This window comes from Pogona vitticeps, chromosome 11, assembly GCF_051106095.1.
Source record: "Pogona vitticeps strain Pit_001003342236 chromosome 11, PviZW2.1, whole genome shotgun sequence".
NCBI lineage: Eukaryota > Metazoa > Chordata > Lepidosauria > Squamata > Agamidae > Pogona > Pogona vitticeps.
Genome location: NC_135793.1, coordinates 21,002,024 through 21,021,041, shown reverse-complemented (window position 1 = coordinate 21,021,041; position 19,018 = coordinate 21,002,024). Strand labels below are relative to the sequence as shown.

The following is a 19,018-nucleotide window of genomic DNA, read 5'->3' as shown; positions in this document are numbered from 1 at the left end:
TCTGGAGGTTGTCAAAGCATCTCGTCTGCTGGGATGGCCGTAGATGCCTGGATGTCAATGTTTCTTCCCCCCCCCCAATCCCCCAGCTCTCACCATTGCGTGTTAGTTTTTATTTAGCAAGAACTTCAACCACACTGTACTTGAGAATTTTTCATCTTGTCAGCAGGGAGAAACAGAAGCCTGGACTTACCACGTCAATCATTCTTAGCTTCTGGCAATAGAATGTTTAGGGACTCAGGAGCCTCAGCCTGGATGCTCACGGCCCATCTCTGTTAATACCTTTCGATAGGCGAATGGGGAAGCTGTGGCTGTCATTTCGTCTCTGCCTGTTTTTCAAAACTCTGCTGATTTTGCGATGGGGTTTTAGGAGAAGGTGGTGGGGGAGAAAGCCTGGGAGCTATTTAGCTGCTGCTAGATCACGTCCGGCTTGTTGCTTCCTGTTTTTGTACAATGTCATCAGCACATTACAAGCAGAGGTCACTGTCAGCCATAAGAGCCCATGTTATTTAGAGGGGATCATGCTTTACACCGCCTATACAATGAATTGGGACATTATTTAAAACAAAACAAAACACACTTCTGCTCCTTTACTCATATTCTTCTCTGGGGAAGAAAGACATTTTAGATTAGTTTATCATAAAAGGCAGTGTTTCAGTTGTTTGTAACAAACAGCAATAGACACGTGAATCATGGTGCATCCACGAGCTTTTGGAAGAGGGCTGTATCAAGGCTCGGTGGTATATAGGGCATTTAACAGGACCGCAGTTCCCTCTAGGAAGGCTGTTATAAATCCCAGAGAAGTAGAGTGCACATTTTACGAACCAGCCTTTCTCTGTTCTGTTGTTTGAGCCAAAGTTTCACCACCATCAATCAGAATCCTGGGTGGAATATAACTGCTGTTTTATGAGAAGCGATGGCGTTTACACATGACGGATCAAAACCAAAATATAATATTACTTTTTTATTTTTATCTTGTCGTTGTTTCCAAATGGAGATCAGCTGAGCCTTCGCGCTTGCTGTCCACAGACGGAATGGCTGACAAGGCACCCCAGAACCATAATGGAGATTTGGGGGTTGTGTTGTTTACAGTGGCTTAGGCTATCCTCTCACGCAAAGAAATAGGCTGAAAGAGCAGAGCTGTTCAGAAAACAAGGGGTCTGTTTCTGATCTCTCTTCTCCCCTCTAAGATTGCTGTTCTAAATATTCAATAATTTGCAGTAGGCTCTTTAGCCTATGGACATAACCTTTAAATAGCACATTAATAGACACATTAATAGCCCAGAAAGTTGTTTGATGATTAAAAAAACAAAAGAATCCCATTAGGTCTTCTCACATCCTCCTTTTCTTTCAGCAAGGCATGGAAGGGAAGTCTTCAGAGGTAGTCAGCAGCAGAGCAAAAGGAACAGGACGTGCTTGGTTTAAAAGGGCCCTGGATGCCTTCCAGGTGAATCTGTGCCGAGCGCTTGGTGTAGGAACCAACAAAGACAGCTAAATAAATAAATACACCTCTCACATACAGAGACCATGTGCTCTCAGGAGCCATTGAAAGTTGAAGGCTTGGTACACAACCAAGGTGTTGTCCATGTAGCCACAGACTGGCTAGCAAAGATGCTCATCCTTTGGACAAGGAGCAAATTGCTCTTGTTGGGCTCCCTTGTTCCTGCTTAAGGCAGGTTTGCACACTGCAACGTCCCATGATTAGACAATATTGCCAAAGATGTGTTACTGAGTTGTACTGTGAGTGGCAGATCACATGGGGAAAAAAAGGTAAGAGAAAAGTGTCCATCGAAGGAAGAAAGTGCTCTGATCATCAAGGCATGGATGGAGACTTAGGGATGTGGAAATGGCTTTGATTTTGTTGTATTTCTGAAACTCTGGCCTGCCTTTTCCTCCTACCTTTCACAGCAGTTTGCAAGGCTTTGTCTTCTCTTTCCATGTGGAAATCCATTTGAATTTTGAGTCGTTTCCCTAAGATGCACATTTCTTTATGTACTTTCCTTTTTTGTGAACATTCATTTATATATGTCTCTCTTGACTAATCCCTGTTTCTGGCCTATCCTTTGAATTGCATATATTTTAACTATTTGCATTAGCAAATGTGGACATAGTGTTACACATACTCCATTCCTCTGAAACACCTTGTAATTTTTTTTTAAAAAAAGGCTTGGCTTTTTCTCTCACTGTGAGTCTTGGAAGGTTGGGGTGAGGGAAGCTGCTTTCTTCAAGATGATCAAATCCAAAGAAGTTCTTTTCCGTCTCTCATTACAGAACCAATCACCCAGTAGACTAGCAGGGTGTCGGCTTTCGCAGGCCTAATATCGGGCACAAGGTTTAAGAATTTTTGCAGTGTTAATGACAAAAGGACCATTTTCATTTATACTGGGAAAAGATGCACGTCAGATCTTCCCGGATGATTTTCCAAAACGGGGGTTCAAAATTCTATCCCTTGCACCCTTATGGAAATAACCATTTAAAAGCTCATGTGCTGTGGTTTCAGCACATCTATGCCACATGGGCTTAATCTCTTGTTGGGAGCTGTATCTTGAAAGCTTCTTTCCGTCAACATAGAGAACACAGGATTCATCCTTGCGAGAAGAAAGGAAGACTTTATGTTTGGCCCCTGTCCATTTCTGTAAACAAAGAATGCAATCATTCCTAAGAGAGGTGTATAATCGTAAGTGTGTAATGCTACAGGAGAGCAGGCTTGATTGGACAAGGTTGACAGATTCTGCCTGTCAGTGTTTTAAGATCCTCTGCTCAGATCTTGAATGCCAAAATATGACAGTTCAGTAGTCAGAAAAGCAGGCATCTTCATCCGAGTTTGCTTTGATGAGTGGCAATGATGGGTAGGTACAAGCAACAATGGCTGGCGCTTAAGGAGAACCTAGCCCTTTTTTTTACAGTGGTGCCTCGACTTACAAACACCCCTACATACAAACATTTCGACTTATAAACAGCTCCATTCACAAAATTTTGCTTCGACTGGTGAACGGAGCTTTGGCTTACGAACAAAAAAACTGCAGGGAAAGCGGGAAATGGACTGGCACTGCCTGGTATAGTAATTTTAAAATGTAAAATTTGGTTTAAAAAGTGCTTGGTTTGGTTCAAAGCTGCTTGGTTTTAAAGGTGTTTTGTTTAAAAGGTGTTTGTTCCCTCCCTCCCTCCTTTCCTGCCCTTTTTAAAATCTAAGTCATCTTAGATTTTTTTTAAAAAAATCTCCCCCAAGTGGTAGAGGACAGGTTAACCGGCTTTACATTAGTTCCTATGGGAACTAATGCTTCAACTTACAAACATTGCCTCTACATACAAACAAAAGCAGCTGGAACGGATTAATCATTTTTCAATGCATTCCTATGGGAAATGCTGATTCGATTTACGAACATCTTCTGGGAAGGATTAAGTTCATAAGTCGAGGCACCACTGTATTTCAGTGGACAGTAGCCTCTTGATAGTCCCAACATAAGAGTAAACCCATTGGAATCAGCTACTGAATAGTGAGCACACTTTTTAAATCCCACGGAGTGAATGAGTCTGTTGTTGTTGAATAGGATATTGACCAATGATGTATTCCTTTAAATTGTGCATGTTAAAAGCGGCATGTACCAAACAAGATGCCCAAATGTTCCATGATGATGTTTTCTTTAAAGAATCAGAAACTTTTGGAACTGGGATAAAACAGACTTACCAAAACTGGCATAAATATCCTTTGTTGAGTCTGATACAAACAGGAAAAGAGAGGAACATTGCCAAGTGATTTTCAAATCAATATACATTGAGTCAGTATGGGTTGTGCGAGACCTCTGTAGGACTATCTCTATGGCTCCTGGATACCCCTATGTAGAAATAAACTCTTAATAGCTGGATAGTTGTGGCTGCTCAGAAAGCCACTACGGGGGGTTAATTCTGGTCTAGAAACTCCACCTGTCATTTGTTGTGGGTCTAAGGGATGGAAAACAGGGTGCGTACCCCTTCAGGATGTTGCTGATGGTGACTCATGATAGAAACTCCTGAGGCTGGAATACACAAGAGGTTTTGAAAACCACATTTATAGACTCATAAATCAAAATGTGGAAGGACCATTTGAGCAGGAGGTTGGACTCGTTGGCCTTATAGGCCCCTTCCAACTCAATTATTCTATGATTCTGTGATTTACCTACTGTACCTTAGCAGCTTTTTGGCCTCATGTCAACAGAGCTGAACAAAACTCGGCCGCCTCAACACTTTAACCAACCTCAGCTAGAAGAGCGCTATAAAAGAGCAGAAGGAAACACAAACAAGTAACAAGCCATTACGGAGCGTGTTTAATGCCGCAGGTTCTCTCGCTGCAAATAGAGTTTCCGATGATAATTGCTACTAGATTCCTAACCCCGAGGACTTGGGCCTACTTGTCAGGAGTCTGTTTGAGGAAGGAAACCTGCTTCATGACATCTTGACGCTCTTGAAAGAGTTTTTCATCTTACCTGTTTGCGACTTTGTCTTCTCCGTGTCAAAAAGGAGCCACCTGGGAGCCCGGAAAACAAAACACAATTAAAAGAAAAATATTGGCAACATCTCCATGCTTTGAATTAAAGGTAATTTATTCTTTGCAACAAATCAGCAGGCTCCCCTGATGAAGAGCAATCAGGTGTCAAGAGGGCTTTCACAGCAAGCGGTTCGTATTGGGTAATGCGACAACAATCAATATTGCCGTTCAGAATATTCAAATCCAGACTCGGGCACGTTAGTTTAAAGTTGACAAGGAACATGAAATGATGCCACGTAGTCAGAAGCAGTATCTGTATTTCCTTTCACCTCCTCAGGATCTAAACTTTTTACAAACTTCTCGTGTTTGTATGTGGGAAACAAATGGAAAGAAAGCTATCTCTTCTAATTGTTTCACTAGGGAAATCCTACATCGAAACATTCTCATATGAGGAAGTTTGTGGGAAGGGCTATGGATCATTGATAAAGCATATGCATTGTGGGGGAGTCCATGCTGTGGAGCTGAATCTGGTCCACCTGGGGCTCTAGTCTCGAACCCTCTAGGCACCCCTAAATGGCCACAGCCCTTTGCCATTATTTATGGCTTCTCAATGTTTACATATATTTTCCCACTTCTACAAGATTGAAATGCTTCTCCAATGGCTTTGTGACTTATAGTAAGAAATGTAATCTACAATTTTTGTGTTACAGGTCATCAAGCTGATTTTTCTTCAGAATATCCCCCAAAATTAATAACCTCTGAAAGGATGTGTAATTAAAAACGCTGCTCAGATCTTGCGAGCTGATGGCTATGGTTCCCTTTATTGGGTCATTCCTTCTAATGTTAAGGTTTTCCTCCTTCCTACCCATTTGTGGAACTACTGTATAGGAAATATTTCAAATGGCTCACAACTTGTAATTGATAGATCTGAACCAAGAGGAAGTGGAGTTCATCTCATAAATATTGTTAACATTTGTAAAATCACTATATTTTGGGAGGTGTTATTTTCCCCAGATTGAAGAGTTAGAAAAGTGTTTGCCCACAAAGCCAATCCAGAGAGAGGGCAAAAGGTAATCCAACTGGCTTAGATCATCCATCTGATCAGAGTAGGAAGTGTTATGAATTGTCTCTGTTCCCTCTCAGTGACATTATCAGTTAAACATACAGTGGTGCCTTGCTAGATGATGATAATCAGTTCCACTGAAATCGCTGTCTAGCGAAATCATTGTCTAGCGAAAAGCAAATCATTATCTAGCGAAAATTGGTTTGTGAAGCAGGGACCAAACATTGTCCAGCGAAATTCCCCCATAGGAATCACTGTTTTGCAAATCGCTATAGCAATCGCAAAAAGCCAATGTTTGGCGAAAAAACTGTCATGTGGGGTAACTGTCTAGCGAGGCACCGCTGTACCTGATTGGCTAGATAGTGCTACAGTGTCATCACATACATTATCTGATCCTTGACTGTCTGGGACTTTCTCCCCACAGTGGCCGATATCCTGTAAATCACGACTAGAGCAGACCTGTTGAATCTGTTGGAATTTTATTTACAGCCTTGCATGTTTACTACAGCTTGAGTGATGGGGAGAGACATTTTTGGGCTGGAGTGATTGTCTATATATTGGGATATATAGTAACCAAACATTCCTTCTAATTTTGAAATACAAAGAGAAACCTGTCTCTCTGCATTCTGACCCTCTCTTTTGACAGTTGGTGGCAGACGCTTATTGATGTTGATCTGTTTGGTTGGTTGCTAGTATGTGTGCAGTAAAGAAAGCAGTACACAGAAGTCTGTAATTTCAAGCAACTATAAGTAATGTTTTTTTTTTTAATTCTTTCCCCTGCAAATGCCTCAGAGGGAGTTACTGGAACTATAAGTAACAGTTAATGAGAAAGGGGTGGATGCTACAGAATGTATAGCTATTGTCCTCTATGGATCTCCGTACTTGTACTGTGTCGCAAAAAGAGAATTTTACCAGAAAATCAAAACTTGGCAATGGAATCAGTGGGGATTTGGTGGAAGAACTTCCCCATATATTCCACAGATTCAGTTGGCCTACTCTTGTTGTTGTTGTTTAGTCGTTTAGTCGTGTCCAACTCTTCGTGACCGCATGGACCAGAGCATGCCAGGTCCTCCTATCTTCCACTGCCTCCCGGAGTTGGGTCAAATTCATGTTGGTAGCTAAGATGACACTGTCCAACCATCTAATCCTCGGTCGTCCCCTTCTCCTCTTGCCTTCACACTTTCCCAACATCAAGGTCTTTTCCAAGGGTCGTCTCTTCTCATGAGATGGCCAAAGGATTGGAGCCTCAGCTTCAGGATCTGTCCTTCCACTGAGCACTCAGGGTTGGATTCCTTCAAAATGGATAGGTTTGATCTCCTTGCAGTCCAGGGGACTCTCAAGAGCCTCCGCCAACACCACAATTCAAAAGCATCAATTCTTCGGCAGTCAGCCTTCTTGATGGTCCAACTCTCACTTCCATACATCACTGCAAGAAAAACCATAGCTTTGATTATGTGTACTTTTGTTGGCAAGATGATGTCTCTGCTTTTTAAGATGCTGTTGAGGTTTGTCATCACTTTCCTCCCAAGAAGCAGGCATCTTTTAATTTCGTGGCTGCTGTCACCATCTGCAGTGATCATGGAGCCCAAGAAAGTAAAATCTGCCACTGGCCTATTCTAGTTGCAATTTATTACACTAAGCAAAAGGATTTCAGCCAGTAAATGAGAAAGAGGATCAAGCAGATGAACAAAAAAGGAGTGGTGGTACTAAAGCAGAGGAACATTGAGCTGCATGTGAGGAAGAAGGACAAATGGATCAGGAGTTAACATTTTGGTTCTCCTGCCTGCCTACCTTTCATGCAGAAGATGTTCACAAGCCGGCACTCAGTGCAGTGATAATAATAAACAATTTAGAAGATATTTAAAGCAGACAAATAATTAAGATTGGTGTGTTCCTGCCGATGAAGCCATCCTTCAAAATAATTTCCAAATGAGTCTCTTAATTTGTTTTCATTATTCAAATAGCTTACATGCATTTTAACCTCCCCATCCAATAAAATATTTGCAAGCACAGCCTAATAAACGGTCTGCTCTCGACATGTTTATAAATTACTTTAAAAAATTCTTCGACAAGAGGAATTTAATTTGGTTATATTTTAATGACCCGGTGCTGAATAATTTATGGACATATCTCTGGCCTAATTGGTGCGTTGCACAGTCTAGGGACGGGACAGCCAAGCTGAGAGAACAAAGCTACAGATATGGAGCCAACCATGTCATATTGAGAAAGAATTCACAAATTTAGCTGGTCATTAACTCCCCATTTCCAAAGCGTGTGCTTAGATGACCAAACAGTGATTTTGGCACCCAGTAGCTATGGAAACTAGAATATCATAATGAGACTGCTTTTGGCTGCTTCTGCCTTCTTACTCTTAAAATGCTAAGAGATCTCAGAACTCCATGAGCAAAATGTTAAAAGGATTTTTGGATACATTCTTTAAAGCTAGGGAACAGATGGCTCCTTTGTGTGGCAATTTTCAAATGGAACAGAGAAATGCGTTCAGCATATCTTTGCATGTATTTAGCTCCCATAGGTGGTGAGAGGTATCTGTTTGCCATAGGATATGCTTTTCCTCACCTCTGAATCTTGCATTTAACCATGCTTTCTTTTGTGCAAAAACTAGCTTTCTTTGCACTTCTTATTATCCAGACACTCGTCTCAGGGGAAATCCTGGCAATGCAATGAAGAGAAGATAAGTTCGTCAGAGGAATTCACCTTCCCTTTAATGGCAACTTTGACCATTCGTTGACACAATAGTTAAATTCTTGCATATATCATTAAGAGAGCCATGAACAAAATCGGGATGGGACCCACAATAAAATGTTGTGCAATAGTCTATTCCTGTTCAGCGTTGCAGCCAGCCAGCCATGCTCACCTCTGGCTATCCCATTCCATTCCTCTCCTTTAATTTTATGAATATCTCACCTTCCTCCCAAAACTGAGACTCTTCCGACCCACAGGTTTGGTCTTGTCCCACCAAAAGTGGTAAGCCGTCAATAGCCACTGAGTACCATCCATCATCCTTGGACTGTTTGTGTTTCTCTTCTGCTTTTGCAACCATTGGAATTTCTAATGGAGGGTGGATTTCATCGAAATCAAATTGATGTGATTTAAATCAATGTGATTTTTATTCACCCTCCATCCAATGGATAGTGACATTTCGGCACCAGAAAACCTCACACTTCCTGAAGTTCAGAAACAGACATAATGATATATAAAGAAATTAGGCCTTTGAGGTCACTTACGTGGCAAGCCCTAAGCTAGGAATAGACATCTCTCGCTAGTCCAGCCCATGGTTTGGCTACAATTCCAGAATTATGAGTGTTGCAGTTAAAAAAAGAGGAAAAAAATAAGAGGGTCAACCAGTTGTAGTTAAGCAACTGTGGAGTTATGAGTACAGTCTAGCTGGCTGTAAAGCTAGCTCTCAGTAACGTCCATGGCAGAAGACAACAGAATGCCAACTTTCTCCATGCCTGTAGGCTACTGGTTTTGCCCTGATAGACTTCTGGGCATTTTGCTACTACTACGGCAGGAAGAAACTATTTAACTCACTCCAGAGAATCAATATATGTGATTCACAAGCTTCTGTTTGGCTGTTGGCAACCAATAAATGCCCGTTCTCGATGTATTTCTTCCTGTCCCCACGGTAAGGGAAAGAACATGCTTGCAGGTGAAGGGATGTGATGATTAATCTTCAAGTTCAGTAGCTTAGTCATCTTGACTGCGGAGTCAGATCTTGGGAGTTTGATCTCCCCCCCCCGGGCCTCCTTGACACGGGGTGAACTCGGCAGTCCATCGGATCCTTTCCAGCTCTGCAGTTCAAAGAGGATGATTATAAAAGCCAATCAGGATTGACCATGCAATTAAAATGGCCGTGAATGAAGAGGACGGGATCTAACCTTGCAACTGGTTTGTTTCTTGTTGGACGAACAGAACTGTTTTGATGGGCTCCTGCTGTTCTAGGTGGGTTGTTGCCAGCTCTGATTTCCAAAACGGGTTTTTCCAACCTCATATGGGAGAAGACAAATGCCTCTCTGAGGAGGGAGAAAGACAGAAAATACGTTCCAGTGTTTCACGTGTTTTGTTTAGCTCTGATTCCGGTAGAACCAGACAACAGATTTAAAGTTTATACAAATCTGAGCCTCTTATGGAGTCCCAGACAGAATTCTTAAGGTGAAAGTTGGTTTGGTTGCACTCTCTCTCTCTCTCTCTCTCTCTCTCTCTTTATTCTAATATTGAAGAGGAACTGAAACTGGTGACCTGTCTTGACCTTTGGTACTAGATTAAAATTCCAAGAGGCTACCATGGCAACAGTGCCTTGAAAATTAGATCCTGACAGAAATACCTAAAAGAAACTTAAAACTGCAAGTCCTACTCTGAACTCTGAAGAGGGGTTGCATACAATTGTCATAGACAGGCCCTTAATTGAAATAATCTGCTTTTCCTCCCCTTACTTTAAAAAAAAAAGAAAAGAAGAAGACGAGGACGACAAAGAAGATGAAGAGGAAGAAGAAAAAGAAATGGAAGAACAAAAGATGATATCTCCAAAAGGTTTATTTTTAAGTGAAAAAAGCTGCGGCGATTCAAAAGAAAGAGCAAACTCTGCGGCATGAAATTCAAATCGTACTCATTCCAATTTATGGGATGCAAGGAGCGCTAGATGAGCTGGCGCACGGCCAAGCCTTTGCAGTAAAAAGGGATTCATGCATAACATTTGTAAAGACCCCCAAGGATTGGTCTCTAAACGACGGGTTGTGCCCGACAGTTGGTTTGCATCTGGATCTATGGTGCGGTCACAATAATTGCGAGCAGTGCCGAGAAGCATTTTTCTGAAAGAAGGGAGAGAGAGGGGTCAAGAAATGCAGAGTTAGACAGAGAATCCTGGGGAAATGCTGTGATAAGAACACAAGGTTTGGACCACAAAAGACACAAGGGCAGCACCAGGTAGGGTTGGAAATGCTGGCGTGGTTCTCCGCCATCCCACTAGACCACTCCACCAATTTGCTGGCCTTACAATTATTCCCTGATTGGTCTCCGAGACAACATGCACATTTTTTAAAGTTTGTGCAATGCCGGAAAAAAAGTTCAGAATGGAAAAAGTGTGATAGATGCTGCAATACAATGATACCTCGCAAGACTAAAATCATTCGTTCCACGTGCTTTCCTGTAGGAATGCATTGAAATTTAATTAATGTGTTCCTTTTTGTCTTGCAAAACACGGCCATAGAAAAATTTATCTTGCGAGTCCCCCCCAAAAAATCGCAAAACGCTTTCGTCTTGTGAGTTTTTTGTTGTGTGAGGCATTCGTCTTGCGAGGCATCACTGTAGATGGATTATTAGTAGAGAAGGATGTGAATTGGGACACTGGTGGTGTGTGGATAACCACAAACCACCACAAATCCCTCCCAAAAATGAATCAGTTGGTGATTCATTTTTCTGATTTGTGCCTGGGGAAAATGTACTTTCTCCTTTGGGCCTCTGCTTCTTCCACTGCCACGCCCACCCACCCTGGTGGCAGGAGTAGATCGGGAGGTGGCAGAGGCAGTGGCAGGCATCCTGTTTTGCCAACGCATAATGAAGCATCACGGGGAGAAAAGTTCAACACTTCATTTTGTCTCAGATCCCTGAACCAAGTCATGAACCAAAAGGCTGGTTCATTGGTTTTTCTGGTTCACAGTTCGGTTCATTTCCCTCTCTAGTTATTGGTCTCTTTGTCATTCAGTGGCCTCTCTTTTTGTGTGTGCACTTATTTTTTTAGTGAAAAGAGACCTAGTGGTAGGCAGAGAAAGGAGTTTAGTGCAAAAGGCTGTCAAAGTCCAAGATATCACAGGCACCCTCTCACCATGGGCAAGGTCTCCAGGACCCAGTCTGCCACACAGCATATCGAATCCAAAGACAGACACTGCACAGTTGGCAGTGTGACCCAAGCAGAGGCAGGAGCACCGGGTTGGGACTCAGGTCACAGGACCGGGAGCACAGAGCCAGAACAAGGCACTGAGATGCAGAAGACCAGCAGAAGCCAGCAGGGACCAAGGCAGGGGCTGGAATAGGAACACTAGAGTCCAGACATAGAGATGCAGGAGGCAAGTAGAGGGAAGAGCAGGGGCCAAAGCAGGGACACAATAACTCCAGCATTCAGGAGCAGCACAGCTAAAGACCTTCGTTGCTGAAGCAACTTCTGGGAGGGAGAACCACTCCTTAAGTAGGCCTTCCCTCCAGGTTTCCAGGTGAGCTTCATGGGTGGCCCAGCAGCTGCTACACAAGCCAGGGCCTGAGTGTGCAAATGCCAAGCCATTCCTGGCTCAGGCTGGCCCCAATCCTACAGCTGCCAGGGTGGCGTGGGCCAAATCCTGACAAGGGCATTTTATGGAGATTGTAGAAACAACAACAAAAATATTTAGCATCTCGGTCTTGAGATGCAGAGTTGAAGAGAGTTGGAGAATCTTCAAGATGCTACAAAACCAGTTACTTGAAAACTACAGAACGCTGACCCAGATGGGCCAATGATTTGACTGGTTAAGTGGAAGTTTTCTATATTGCACCCCTTGCTCTGGTGATGGGCATGTACAAATACTATGCTAAAGTCACTCGAGCATCTTAACCGGGTTCCCAGTCTATCATGGTCAGTATTAAAGTATTTCCAAAGTTCAGCTGTTACATGTAGATTCTAGAAATTGAGAAATCAATAGCACTGGGATCTAGAATCATTTTATATGAGAATGCGTGTCTCCTTGGGACAAGATCTAAAAACATGATAGCCCCATCTGAAACAAGATGGTTGTAGGGCACTAATTTATGCACTGAAAAGTAGAACTATTAGTATTTCATTTTTTATCCATAACAGCCCAGCCCCTAAATAGGTCCGCCATCAATAAAGAAATCAGCCCAATAATAAGAAATTCAATGGAAATGATGTTACGCCATCGTCATCTTAGAATTGCAGAGCTAGAAGGGACCCGATGGACCATCAGGTCCAGCCCCTATCAAGGAGGTGCAATGGAGAATCGAACTCCCACCTTCTACTGCTGAGCTGTCCAGCAGTTCAAAATCAACACATGTTAGAACAATCTGGACAACTGGACAAACTAAGGAATTTTTGGCTCTCCTGCTGTTTTATCTTACCAGCACGACCAACATCAAAGAAGTGTGAGAATTATATCCCAAAAAGTTTTAAGGTCAAATTTTTCCCACCCCTTCACCGCACCTAATCAAATGCCAAAAAAACAAGTCTTTACCCCTTGCCCAATAAAATACCAAAGAGGAAATGCAACCTTGCCAACTCAGGGAGTTGGAGAATCAGAACCACTTGAGCATTATTTAGTAATTCCATTTCTCACTATGGGAGCAAGACCTCTTGCCTGGCTAATGATTGATTTCTCTGGAACCAATTCAACAAACAGCATGGAGTGGGATAGAATTGTCCCCAATAATGGTAAGCCATCTGAGGCGGTATGAAGGCTGCCGATCAAGGAGCAGTCAATGCACATGTAGATGATGAATATGGGGGGAAAGGACTGTACGACAAAGGTTTGACCTGAAGTAGTGAATATTTGGCTCCCCAGACATTTTAGACTCTAACCGCTGCCGTTGGCCACATTGACATGCTTCTAGGAGTTGAAGTGAACACTATGGAGCCAGAGGTCGGGAGTTCAATTCCTCCCTGACAGGCTAGACTCAATGATCCATAGGGTCCATTCCACCTCTGCAGTTCTAAGATGATGATGATCTGGAGAACATCTGGGAGACCCAAATCTCCTCCGCCCAGGATTGACTCCTTCAGTACCATGGCAGCCCCAGCAATATATCACCACCCCAGCCCAAAAGTGATTTGCATGAGGAGGAAAGCCTCTGACACTCATTGCTTGATGGTGGTAGCCTTGGGGCAGTGGAGGACAGACGATGACAAGGGGTTACACTTTCCCTTCCTATCGTCTTGTTGACTTGACCCATTTGCCCCTTGAAGGTGCTGTTTCTACTCCGAAGTATACATCAATTTTTTGTTCATGCAATTAGTATCACATCTACTTTGCTGCTTGAAGGTATTGTGGTACCACATACAGTGTGGGTCTCCCAGGCATCTGTAGGGGGGACGCTATGACATCCACACAAGCCTTTACACATCACTAACCTGTCTGGAAGTACACAGACCTTCATTAAAAGCTAGCTGTTGACATTATTATGATGTCATGAGCTGGGGGAGGCCTCATCTGAGTAAACTTAAAGAGACAAAGGCAGGCTGAAAACCTATCGAAAGAAGACCCCCTAAAAGTAAGTAATTCTAAAAGACAATCTTGTATTTGATTGCTACTGTGCATGCAAGAATGAATATTGATACATATTTGATGTCATAACCTTGCTAGAGGAACCTGTAAGATCCAGAGCTTCTAAGGGCAGGTGGCACTGAAGATCATTATAAGTTCTCCACAGGAAAAGAGCCCTCCTCTAGAGATGACTTCCCAGTTCTGAGGAGTATGTCCTCTTGGACCGTTCTCCCATGTAGAAGGCCCTCTATTCAACTGAAGGTCTGAATAGAGTTTGAATCTGTATGCCTTTGCAGATCTGTCCATATCTGTATTATTTGTGTTGTTCTTCTTATATGCCATCAAGTCATTTCTGACTTATGGTGGCCCTAATAGCCTTTTTGAGGTATGTGAAATGTTTAAGAAATGGATTATCATTGGCACCCTTCTTGAGTTTCTATGACCAAGCAGGGATTTGACCCCTGGCCTCCTGGATCCTAGTCCAGCATTCTATCTGCTACATCACACTGGCTACCTCTGTCATCAGTATTTATCTCCTTGTCTACATAGATAATCCTTACCAGGGAGATTCATGGTAGTTTGTGATGTGTGCTAGGTATGCTCAAAGACCACCATTATAGCCTATGATTTTATTTGAGCTCTGCTGTAGGTTCTCCCATCTTACAGGCTTCTCATGGCCAAGAGTGACTTTTGAAAACTGCAGTGTCCACTCCACAGGCATTCCAGTTCAAGTCCCAAACTACTTAAAATGCAAGACTTAACATAACAACAACAAAACCACCACTATTTTGCATTAACGGAACCTTATTTAGTAGCATATAGGTGCGCCTAGTAGACTGGGTTGGTAGTAACAGTCTTTCTATGCATTGAGCCGTTTTCAGTTGACTCTGGCTAAAAACAGGAGATGGTGAGTTTTCTGGAAATTCCTGAAGCCGAAATACTTGTTTACCTCATGGCTTTGGAAATTCTTTATCAGGTTTCACTTATTCAAATGTGATAACTGGGTTCTTTGGAAGAGAAAAAGAGAAGGGGGCATAAGGGTTTAAGAGTTTGGAAGCACAACCCTCAAGCTATTGAACGTACCTATTCATGGTTGTTTTTTTCCTATGCTCTCCATACTCCATACCGGATCACCTCTTGTTTGCAGTGGGTTAGAAAGAATTGTGTGGAATCAGGGAAAATGTTGCACCAGTAGCTTTGATTTAGGTAGGGCCTTCTGTGTACAGAAGGGGCCACACATTTAGATTTTCTGCTCAACTGCACAAATACAATCTTCCGCTACTTCCAAACTAACTTGCTGATGTAGAGACCTCTCCTTTGGATATAACTTTGTATTTCCTTGTGGCAGATTCCACCACAATATTCTGCGGCAATGATTCTGTGGAGGAAAGCTGCAAGGTAGTCACCTGAACGTATATTCACCAAGCATGACAGGCTGAATCCAGTTCTTGTTCCCAGCTGATTAGATCCACTGAATGAATGAGATTTGTTAAGTCCTCACGTGCCTAAGTCCCATTGATTCATTGGTTCTACTCCAGTTGGGAGTAACATCTGAAGTTAGCCCTATAAGATCCATGCCCCTGCCTCACTGGATGATGCTTTAGCTGGAAGGATTTTGCAGGGGGACCCACAAGACTAAACACAGTTTCTAGTTTCAACTAGAGTACTTATTGAATCAATGGGATTTAGGTAGGTGTCAATTTACCTTTCAGCGTTTGAACCATGACTTCTACTACAGTTGGTGCTGGGGACTGGACTTAGTCACTGGGCCAAACCCTCTGGATACCCATTCCAAGATGGTGCTGCTTTGCTGTTTCCTCAAAATGCTAAAATATCTCCCAGAATATAAAGAAAAACCCCATTTAAAAAGGATAGTTCTTATTGCGAATTTCTGAATTTTGGGCGTGGCTGGGTTCATCCAGACTTTGGAGACTTTGGGGAGACAGGATTCAGCACCTTGGGTCACTCTTTAAAAGTTCGAATGAAAATCCGGAGCAGATTCACCACCGCACCCTGTGAAATCAGAGCTACCAGGATCTCCTGGGAACAGGTTGATAATGTCATGATACAGTCAACAATTTAATAATGTCCTGATACACTTATCCCATTTGTTAGATAGCCAAGATGTGACAACAGGTACATCGTAAGTAGGTATGTTCTCTCATTAGCTGCAATAAGCAATGTTGTTAAAGCTGAAAGAACACATCGCTTTTTAATAAGAAATGAAATGGGTTAATTACGTTACTTGGAACCTGAATGTTTCGCTCACCTTGTCTTTATTGCTTTCATCACTGCCAGTGGAACACAAAAAAAAATAAATGTCTTCCAGGAGATTGTATGCCAGAAATTTAACTGAATAACCATCGGGCTTTGTAGTTTTTTTAAAAAAAAGTAAAAAGAGGAAAGAGAACGAACTCTCAGAAGGCACACTTCTGTGGCATGTGCCGTTTATCAAAATATATAAGCATATAGTCATAACAGTGACTTTGTAAACACAATTATAGAGGGAACTATGAAAGATAAACCACGAAGGTGCTGTTTTCCTAATGCCATAAGCACCGATTTAAGAGAGTTGCATCATAAACGAGAACTGTGTCATTAAAAATGTTTGTTTTTGTCGGAGCTTATTGTTTTTTATGCCCAGGGGGCTCATATTTTCTTTGGGGGGGGAGCTGTCCTTGAAAAATAGTGGTATTTAAGGAAGAATTCACAGCACACTGAAATAGGTCTGGCAAAACAGAGGACGTGCCGGCTATGCTTGTATGAAATCTTTCCCGACCTGTAGAAAGCGGTAACAATTCCGGGGAGGTGCCGATGGTGGTGGTGGTGATGATTGTCATCACTGTAAAAGTGAAACGCAGCTTCTGCCAGGACTTTATAGTATGTGGATGGATTGCGATGAGCGAAATGAAGTGGCCGTTCAGCAGTTTGTTCCAGTTCATTTAGCGGCCAAACAGGGGCATGGTGCTTCACCGCGTGCCTCCTCTGATGAGCGCCCACTTAGGGGCAGTGCCCGGAGGAGGCAGGGCAGGGAAGACAGAGTGCTGTCTCTGATAGGGGGGCTGCAGAGGAGGAGGAGGGGCTGCAAAGCATCAAACACCTGTTCAGCCACTAAACAGCAGCCATGCCCATCTCTAATCGTGATTGGCTCTTCATGTCATGTGACAAGAGTGATTAAGGTGAGAGCTGGCCATTCTGAGCTGCCTCAGGGACACTTTTCTCGAGCAGAAATTTTCACATCTCAGAATGAGGCAGGGGGAGGGAAGGGCTGGTTCCCTACCAGCGTGGGTAGGGTGGCCCTTGTGGTCAGTGGGGTGAAAGGTGGAATGGTAGGCAGAGGCAGGATAAAGGTTGGTCTTCCTATAGCTTGAGGCAGGGGCAGCAGCCCATATAATGGACAAATCACCATTGCCCCGGGGACGACCTCTACATCATACCACGTATGATGGGTCTTCCTCTCCATCAGTATGGTGTAGCAGGGAGTAGCACCTGAAGTGCTCCAAGCTGCACTGGGTGAGTGGACTTACATCCCTTTTAATTATCCCCAAATGCCTCAGAAAGATACAGTGTCAGTAGCCTTGAGGGAAAATGGCAGTGCTGCCTAGTTCAGATTATTTGGTGCTATGAACGTGCTGGGCTGGGGGGGGGGGGTTCAAAACAGGCCGTGTTGCCTGAGCCATGCTCAAGGCAGCTGCTGAAAAGTTTGGCTTTAAAGTGCAAAGGCAGATGCTTGCAAACAGAACTTGGAAAGCTATAACTTACAGTCATAGTTATAATTCTAGAGATAACTTTTTTACTTCCCTGTTTCTCAAGAAAGAGATCATTTGGGCTACTTTTTGAAAACTTTGGCATGCTAAAAGCTTCTAGTCTGTGGTACAAAACACCCCTTTCCCATTCCCCCCCTTACCTTGTAGATGTAGTCCTACAACAGAGCACAAGCTAGAACATGGGTCATGTAATATTTCTCATCCATAATTTAGTGAGATCATTTAAAAATTATCTAGAATCCTCATTTTAGAACAAAGATGTTAATTACAAGTAACTAGTTATATCTAGCTAATTACTTCCAAATGTTGGCAGTCTTGATTACCCTGGTTTGAGACCGCCTCTGGGTGCTTCACATGCTGATCAGAAACATTTTTGGAGACCATCAACCTGACCTTCTTGGGAACACTTTATGCCACGACTGTTATCAAGAGATGGGCATAAACCACAGTAAGTGGTTGGTGTCTGTGACAACCCCAGACCTACTGGAGTATGCCACCCTGTAATTATGCTGCCACCAACCATTCCCTGTAAGGAGTCACACAGACCAGGAATGGATTTTAATAAATAAAAGAACAAGGTTTATTGAAATAACAAACAGGGTAAATAAAAGAATCAGGTAAATAGGATAATGTAACGTGGCATAGCCCCAAACATACACATATAACAGATTGGTTCCCACAGAACCCTTTAAGGTAACGCACAGACCCTGAACCTATCAGTTCTGGCTACCTAAATAGAAACCTGAACCTATCAGGTATGTACTAACTGACAAACAGTTGTACCCAGTCTGACACACAGACTCCAACTCCCAAACTCTCCACACAAGCTCCAAATATATATACAGTACAGCTCCTCCCCCCTGATGTCCCGCCTTCCACTCCCCATAGGATGGAACTTTCCCTCCAAACCCATGACAGACAGGTACCATCAGTGCTGTATGTGACACCTCCCCTCTTTATAAGTTGTTTTGCGGGGGAAAAGCTAAAGTGCTTTTCTCCAAAAAAAAACAACCAGGATCAAAACACAAAACAGTTATACATTATAACACAATCCCATACTTACTCACTCTAGGTCAAACATATCATTTAGGCATTTAAACATTAATATTTGCAATACATTAAGTTACCTTTATTAATACAAACCAAGCCTGTTCAATAAACAGGTACATTTAACTTTTGGTCACCAAAATATACATAGTCCATGGTTTCTTCGCCGTCTTCACTCGTCGGGTCTTCTTGACAAGGCGTCAGCAACACAGTTCATTGACCCTCTGACCACCTTCACTTCAAAGTCATAATCTTGCAGGTTTAAAGCCCACCTCATAAGTTTACTATTATGGGTTTTCATTGTCTTTAACCACTGCAGTGGTGAGTGGTCAGTGCACAGAACAAAATGTCTTCCCCAGATGTAAGGTTTGGCCTTCTGGATCGCGTATACTATGGCCAGGCACTCCTTTTCCACGGT

At 42.8% G+C, this 19,018-nt stretch overlaps 1 protein-coding gene across 2 annotated transcripts in view; it reads left to right on the top strand.

The window, feature by feature from the left end:
* The window catches only part of AFF2 (ALF transcription elongation factor 2), a 413,936-nt gene that overhangs the window by 248,688 nt on the left and 146,230 nt on the right, over nucleotides 1-19,018 (top strand). The window lies entirely within an intron of this gene.